Here is a 9,073-nt window from a genome sequence, read left to right as displayed (position 1 = left end):
CCTGCTTTAAAACGTCTTGGGACTGTCAGATATGGCCTGTTTCACCATTTGTTCACTTGAAGTTAACGTGACCTGACATTATACTATTTTGTCCTGTTGGGCTAGCTAGCAGCCACAATTTGTGTTTAAATTATACTGTGTGTGCTACAAGCCCAATACAAGGGAGGTAAAGCCCAACAACTTTACAATTTAAGCAGGGCTGCAGAATCAGGTGCTTAAGTAAGGAATGTATTACAGAATGACTGTCTGAGGTTGCTGACAGACTAATTTGAAAATACATCAAGGGCTTCGGTGTACTTTGGGTCCATTTGGAAATGCAATGCTTGATTTGCCTTGTTTGGAGCGGGAGGAAGAATCAACCTCCCTAAGCAGCTGAGTCAAAAAAATCCATGCCTTTCTTTTCAGCCACAGCGTCTTGCAATCCCATTAATTCACTGTTTCACTCCAAGCTGAACCAAAACACATCCCTTGGGGAGAACCAGACAGCATGACTCGGCATTTCCAAGCACTTTCTCCAGAAGCATTGTGTACAAGTTCCATTTTTAAAGGTGCTTGGTGCCTACAGCATGGTCACGCACATTTCTAAGCAAAAATTAAATTTCACTTGTGTTTTTCTGTATTAAGAGCTGCACAGCTTCAGGCTGATGAGGAGCATAAGAATTCTCCTTTCTTGCCTTGGCTTTTCTACCCACACAAGGATTCACAGCTTGCAACCCCCTCCCTGCTGCAGGATTAACAGCTCACATTACATTTAATCCTTTTCACATCTCCTGTCCACTTCCCTCAACACAAACTGTGATAGAAAACCCTTGTGGCTTTAGCAATGACAATTTTCTGTTTAAAAAAAGTTGGCTGCTTTTGTCCCATTTACTTGGATCCACTGACTTTTCTTGTTCTTTTTCTCCACCTGCATACAGTAAGCTTTTTATTTGCAGCACTCTCCTAATAATGCAGCTTTCCGCACCGTTTTGTAGCCTGCGTGGTTGGTACATCTGTTGCACTTAATTCAGATTTGTACATACCTATACATGTGAATGCCTGTTTCCAGATGCACTCATGAGATGGGAAATAAACAAGCTGTCCACTTTTCCTCCTGCGTCCTCCTTTTTTGTATTTTCTAGTGGGAAGTGTCTGGCCACAGCTGATCCACTTTATTCGACAACACACGTTGCCCACTGTCCTGCCCCCAAGTGGATGATACACTCCCCTTGTCATGTGGAGGCATAGATCATGTGTGGTGGCACAGGGATGCAGGGCAGCATGAAACCTGGGGAATCCCCAGTACCCCATGCTGGGATCTGCTCCAAGTCCAAGGCTGACCTGTGCTTCATGTGTTGACAGGTCACCAGGGAATCCTTGGGTCCCATGCCTCCATGCTGGGACCTATGAGGGCTTTCCACACATCAGGAGACCACCCCCAGAGATCCCAGGGCAAGTCTCCATGAGCAGGGAACCCTGATTTTCCCCGCTGACAGAGGCACCTCAAGATTCCCCAGGATGTCCCTGCTTGCAGGTGATCCCAGGGCTTGAGGGGCCTGAACATGCATGGGAATTCCTGGGGGGCACAGAATTAGGCCCCTCAAGCCCCCAGACCACTTGCCCAGGCAGTTGGAGAGTGCAGGCAGCTCTGGGATGCCAACACTGCTCCCACCAGAGCACGCAGACACCTGCAGCAATAAAACAACACTATTTTACATTACCAACTATATGGTGTAACAAAGGGTAGGGGCATCAATTTTCTCACAGCTGGTGTTGCCATACAAATTTTATGGAAGCAGATGTGATGTCAGGCAGCATCCATTGCTACCTTCAGGGTTGTTCAGAGGAAAGAAAAGTTGTTTACTTGGTCTCAATATTCAGAGCATGAGACCAGACTGTAACCCTGTATTCACATCAGTAGCAAATCAATGGCCTGCTACAAACACTCTTGGTGGTGAACTATCAATTGAGGGGAATTAATCAATTGAGAACTATTTGACTTTAATTGCAAAAGCGGGCTGGCAAATCATGTCTGTGGATGGCTGGAGAGACACTTAAAGAATTAATATTGTAGTACTTTGCACAACAGCGGGGAGTACTGCCAGCCAGAGCCAAGCACTTACCTGTGTTGGAAGACGCAAGTATCCTTCTGTGATCCCTGCTCCATTCTGCACCCTCAGCATGACTTAGCACTACTATGGACTAGATCCTCCTTCCAGGCTGTATTTCCAGGATTTTACTGAAAGATTGCAACAAATTATTTGGAGAAAGCAAGAACAACTTCAGGAGAGAGCAAAAATGAAGAGAAAGGCAAGATGGGCAAATGGAACAATCTCTAAGATGTGGTTACACAGAGTAGGGGGCCCTGGCCTCATCCTAAGAAAGGCATCGCATCCACAGAGCTGGAGAGAAGCACTAAAAGGCTGTTAAAATGGAAAAAACAATCCCCCCCCCAAGCAGCTATTCCCCAAGGACCCGGAGCTCACGTCCCTCATAGTCCTTTTACAATTTCAGTGGAGAAGCCATTTAAAGCAGTTTAGAGTTGCATCAGGACAGATCAGGATATGGTGAATCCCACACCCAGATATTGCATGGCATGGACAAGATTGAGCCAGACTCCACGTTAACAAAGTGTGTCCAAGAACAGGAAGAAACTTATGAACATTTCACTGAGAAATCTGAGCAAACCCTACAGAACATCTTTAAAAAGCAGAGAGATGCAAGGAAGTTCAGACCAAAAAAAATCCACCTCAGAAAACTTCACAAAGACAGCTCTTGGGACAGGTAAGAGAGTGGGATAAGAAGTCACATGAGGAAGGTGGTGCATACACAACCAAAGAGAAAGCAACTCAACTGTGCAGGGAGGAAACTGCACATTATACAGATTTTCAAAATAGGTGGAAATGATCTTCCTTGGGAAGATCAGAGAAAAAAGAGAAACTTCTCAATGAAGTGAATGGCCACATTAGAAATTGCTATAAAGCTGCAGAAACCAGGGAGATGTGCTGGGAACATTTTCATATCAAGGGTTACGTGTCACTACATACGGAAGTATCGTTTGCATCACTGCTGGGTGAAGCCACTAACATCATGCTCCATCCTAAACCAGACTTGCTGTGTGACATTAATCTGCTTGCACCTCCATCTGTGGAGTCTATGCACCCTCCATACCCAGCTAAACAAATGGCTTTCAGTGTTGGGTAACACCGCTTTCTCCATTTGTCCACCAGTTCATCTTTCTGGGCTAGCATAGCAACCCAACTAGTAATTAATAGGAAACTAGCAGGAGTTAATCAAAGCAGCATTGTTAGGGCTTCTGCTTTTCAGTTTAAACATCAATAATACCATCCACATACAAAAGAAACAAAAATCAGCGTAAAACAGTCAATTTAGGATGACATCACCTCTTTCCTGATGTAGTTTATTTAGGTGATATCCCTCCAGTCCAGCTTATATGTAATATTAATTCAGGTTGGGTACTTAAACCTTACCCAACTGAGTGACAGCTAATTCCTGCATTTCACTGGATACTCCAAAGATAGTGATGCCAGTATAAATGCACACAGGATTTTCAATTAACACCATTTAACAAATCATACATGTAATTAAAGGCCTCATAGTGCAAAAGCCCCAGATGAATGTGATCATAATAATCAGGATTTCTTCCAGGTGAGCAAGTTTCTCCCAGTGTGCAAGTACTGTACATATGTCAAGAAAACGATCTGCAGTCTAAAACCCATCTAAGCCTGGGAGCCCTGGCATTGAAGCCAGCTACCCAATTATTAATTGATTAAACTAAGACAAGGTTTAAATACAGACTGTGATGGAGGCAGCATATGAATTTACAAGGGCTGTGATGTAACCTGGTGCAAGCCACCTCGCCATCCCATAAACAAAGCAAGCAAATCGACTAACGGGTCTACATTTCAGCAAAGCCTCCTGGCAGCAAGACTAACGCCAAAGCAGCTCTGTCTTACCATTGACACTACCCAGAGGCATTTGAAATTGGACCTGGCAAGGAGCATACAGCTTTCAGGACTTTTTGTGACCCACCATGAAATGAATGGTGATTGAGCTATCACGCCACCAGGAAAAGTGGCTTTTACAGTCCGATGACAAACCTCACTGTGCAAATACTGCAACGTCTTTTCAGGGTTGGCTTTAATGCAAAATGTCAGATAAATATGAAGAGTGGTGAAGGATGCATATTTTTACAGTGATTCAGTGAGCCAACAAGAACGTTGCAAAAGGGTTTAAATAGTACAAGGCCAGAATCCAATCCAATAGTTCTTCACTGACCTGGTCATTTGCTGGACGGTGTCATACAAGGATTCAAGTCTTCAAAACTTTTCCAAAGTATTACAAAATCTACTATATTAAATCTAGGATCCTATTAACAAGGATACAAGCTTAGACAAACACGTGAATTTTTTTTTTTAAATATCATTAAATTAAGCATTTGGAAATGCAATGCTTGATTTGCCTTGTTTGGAGCAGGAGGAAGAATCAACCTCCCTAAGCAGCTGAGTCAAAAAAAATCCATGCCTTTCTTTTCAGCCACAGCGTTTATGTGGCTAAAGATAATATTTAAAATATCATATGATTTTAAAATATCATAAAGATAAAGTAATACTATTTAAACAGGAATTTGGGACAGGATCCTCATTTCTGCGTGTAAAAAATAAAATCTGCAAAATAGGATTATTTAAAAAAATTTACATAGTGTTCAAACATTGCTAAAAAATAGCTCTCAGCCAGAAAACAAAATCCCCAACTACTGCTTTACAGTAGAATCCAAGAAAGGTCTCACACCTTTTGGAAGTCTCCCTCTTAAAGTTCATAAATGGTCCTGCTTTGGTCCCTTCCAACCCTAATTTTCTATGATTCTAACACCTTATCCAATTGTCTCCTGAAAATTTACTTTTTCTGAGACAACTCGCTGTATGGGAACAGTGAGGCCAGGAGAAATTTGCACCTTCCGCATTTCCAATATATTCTCTTCTGTTCCCCCACCTATCCCACATCATTTGGTTTGGTCACCTGCTCTGGCTCTTGTAGACCAGAGCATTTTAGGGGCTTGGGCTGACTTGTTACAACCCAATCTTTGGCTGACTTTTCTGGAATACAGAACAGATATATTTTATAACCACAAGTTAGAAGTTAGTTACAAACTGATTAAAGTTGATTAAGTGCCAAATCCACTCCCAAACCCTTAAAAGCAAGGAATGACTAGTTGAAAGAGCTTACTTTTCCTCCTCCACATCCATTAGAAACAGTTTGGATGACAGGCTCCACTCCACCCAGCTGCCTTCCACCTCCAGCACACAACATACACCACACGAGCCAAAGTAATTTAACTCTCACTGCAAATTAACTGCCTTAACTAAAGCCTCAGCAACACTAACATTTCTACACTGGAGTGTCTACTGCAGTGGTTCTCACTCTCTTTAGACCTAGGCTGCTCTCCATACCTTTCCAGAATTTAGTGGCATCCCATTTCAAAATTCTATGGAAAAAAAAGCATGGTGACCTGTTTATGAGTGGGCATGAAAATGTTTCTGAAGTTCCTTTACCTTAGATTAGATATCTTAGAAAAGACTGTTAGGCTTTTACATCTTTCAAGTTTTTTTTTTTAATTAAGAGCATGGAAATAAAGTGAGGAACACTACTGCTAAGGGCAATGTTATAGTTAAGAAGTTACAAGCAAACAAGAAGTCAGGATATAAAGACTTCAGGGCATAGCCCCATAGTTCATAGATGCAATGACTTGACTGTAGGACAGAGACCACACTTGTGAGGAACTGAATCTTCACTTTGTTACCTGTAGGTGCCATCTGGTATACAGGCCAAGATGAGCGCTAGGCTCCCTCCAGATTTGTGACCCCTGTTAGCAGCTGCCCAGTGCCAGCAGGCCCAGCCCCCTGCCCCAACAAGGGCACAGCCCTGAGCCCCAGCTCTGCATCTGCCATAAACCTGGCATCAAGCCCTGTCCTTTGCTCACCACACAGCTATTTCTCCTTATACTGCTTTCTTGCGAGCAGTTGCATCTCAACTGCTGCTCCCCAACCCCTCCATGGACACCTTGGGCTGTATGCACAATTTACTTTGGCCACAAGTTAGAAGGTCAAAGTTACCTTTTTCAATGAACAGTGGCATCATCCAAGACTTGGAAAGACGCAAGGAGGATGCAATGCTTAGTTCCAGTGTTATCACCTGGCCTACAGGGGGCAAAGCAGGTTGCCAAACCAAATGAGATGGGATAGATGGGGGAAAACAGAAGAGCATATACTGGAAAGGCTGAAGATGCAAATCTCTTCTGGCCTCACTGCTTCCCATACAGCAAGATGCTTGCTCCCAGTGCCATGACATGCTAATTCTGATACCTTAGTCTCTTATTATTTCTGCATTCATAAAAAGTCTCATTTGAATTCACTGCTTCACTGAAACAAATACAAATTACACAGGAAGTGCAAAGATTAGAAGTTATTGCTCAAGCCCCTTCGTGCCTCTTACCCATTGTACTCAAGCTGGTGGCTTGGAAGAAGAGATTCTACCTTTTTATAAGCATTTGTGTTCATTAGTATTTCTTCTTGGCCATTCTGGAGTGACTGGTACCTTCACTGGTCTGAGCTCTCTTTCTTGATCTTTCACATAAGGATTGTATGAAAAGATAAAGAAGATGATCACCAGCTGTATTCCTTTTTGAGATGGTTGCTTTGCTTAAAAAAAAAAAAAATAAATTCCCAGGCTACTGTTCTATTTGAAAACCAGAATTCATAGCTAGGTTGATTCATTCAGAGCTAAATGGATCAGTTATACTCAGAGGAAGCATTTATATTGTATAAGTGCTTTTGATATTTGTGTGAATCAGACTATTCCATTAAATATGAAGGACAGCCTGCTGCATGATGGACTCCGGGAAATAAAAATATCCCTCACTTAAACGCCCACAAGTCTAGGTTGCTTTATTTGTCTATGGTGTAGCCCCTTGTAAACTAGGAACTAGCACCTGCCTTTCCCACAAGTGAAACCATTCAGGGGTAACTAGATATTTGTACACCACAGCTGCAAACCAGGAAGCAAAGGCAGCAACTTTTGTTTTTGAAATTAGGGCCCACTCCGCAAGCTGGACTCTACAACATTGTTTTGGCAGGTGGAGATAAGGGCTGGAATCTCAAGGAATGCCTGTTGGAAAGGAAAGCAATTTTTTTTTTTTTTTTTAATACCAAATTTAGGGAAAACTTAAACCTGAGTTTCTTATCCAAGTGCAGATGGTCACTGTCCTGGCAATCTCCTTTCAGAAAGCAGCTCTGATTTATCTCAGCTGTGTTGAGATGCTTCTATAATGAAGACAGTTCTCTTAAATATTTAAACTGTATGCCAAAAATTAGTTTTGTCTGACCTGGGCATTAGCATAAGGACACAAAATACTTTCCAAATTGTGTGTTTCTTTAAAATATTGTTAATTAAGAAGGAAAAAAAAAAAATCATCACTGCATGTCACTCCTCTTCCACTGGTAGTTTTGTCTAAGCTGATCCCTCTTAACTAGCAATCACTATAAGATTGGTTGTTGTTTTGTTTGTTTGTTTGTTTGTTTGTTTTTTAAAGAAAGAAACACTCAGTAAGGTTAAAAACCCAGCCACTGCAGGATTGATAAATGCAGAGACATCATACAACAGGTAGCCTTAATGAATTTCAATATTTAGACCATTTACACTTGGGGAAAGATTTCCAGGGTGCAATTATTTTTATTACCATAGGATTACCTTCATAGTAGCTAGGTTCAAGAGGGACCTGAACAGATCATCTAGCCTGCCCCCCTGCCACAGGCAGGAATGAATGCTGGGTTCACAAGACCCCAGACAGGTGATCGTCCAACCTCCTCTTGAATTTGCCCAAGGTAGGGGCGAGGACCACTTCCCTGGGAAGTTGGTTCCAGATTTTGGCCACCCTAACTGTAAAATATTGCCTTCTGATCTCTAGCCTAAACCTATTCTCCATCAGCTTATGACCATTGTTCCTTGTCACCCCAGGTGGTGCTGGGGAGAAAAGGGCTCTGCCTATTTGCTGTTGATCACCCCTATGAGTTTGTAGGCAGCCACCAGGTCCCCCCTCAACCTCCTCTTGCTGAGGCTGAACAGGTTCAGGTCCTTCAGTCTCTCCTCGTAGGGTCTGTCCTGCTGCCCTCTTGTTCTTCATCAACTACTTTGGGTCAGAAGCACACCACAAATCAAAAATAATTATTTTTTTGCTTAAAATATTACAATTTATCCCTCAACAGTATTCAGACTTCCATGATCATCATTTGTCCTATTTGGTTCCCCCCCCCCACACTTGTAAGAAGGGAGAACTAGGACTAGCCTCCTCACATCACTTCTACTCCCACCTATTCCTTGGGTAGTTTACCTTAGTGACTTAATTCAAAGTTTGCTTCCCTTAAAGAAAGGCAAGAAGTTCTTAGTGTAGTCAATGATTTCCAGAAACAAGAAAAACACCAAGACTCCATGGAAGTTCATGTTCATTCATTGGTTGTCTATTAAGTTAAAATGGCACAATCTTCAGTAGAGTTCAAGGGTTAAAATTATAAGAATAAGGCAAAGCCCTGAAAGGGGAATGTAGAACTACACCACTCCTGTTACACTCTTCCATAGGGTGCTCTAGTCCCACTCCAAATGAAGCACCTCATCGTTTCTGCTGGCAGCTAGTGTGCATATCCTACAGCCTTACAGCTCCTCTGTGGCGCTGTGCACACAGGGCTGGAATAGGAGAGTGATACCTGAAACTATGGATAGCCCTCTGGAAGCTGCTGATGGAACAGCAGGAAGCTCAAGGAACCCCTACCCTCCATCTCTATAAAAGGACAAGCAAATTCCAGACCCAGCTGAATAGCTAGAATTTAAGTCAGGATTTCAGTTACATAAGGTCATAACAAAAAGTTTATGCACAGAAACGTAGTTTACTTAACTGATTAGCTGAATCTTTTCTTTGCTTCTAATTATCAGTTAAAGGAAATTATTCAAACATGTTTGTTATGATGTGTTGAAATGTCTAATAACTCACATAGCTACATTACTCGAGAGCAAGAAACCACAG

This window comes from Alligator sinensis, unplaced genomic scaffold (genome assembly GCF_000455745.1).
Source record: "Alligator sinensis unplaced genomic scaffold, ASM45574v1 scaffold237_1, whole genome shotgun sequence".
Classification (NCBI taxonomy): Eukaryota; Metazoa; Chordata; order Crocodylia; family Alligatoridae; genus Alligator; species Alligator sinensis.
This window is presented reverse-complemented; position numbering follows the sequence as displayed.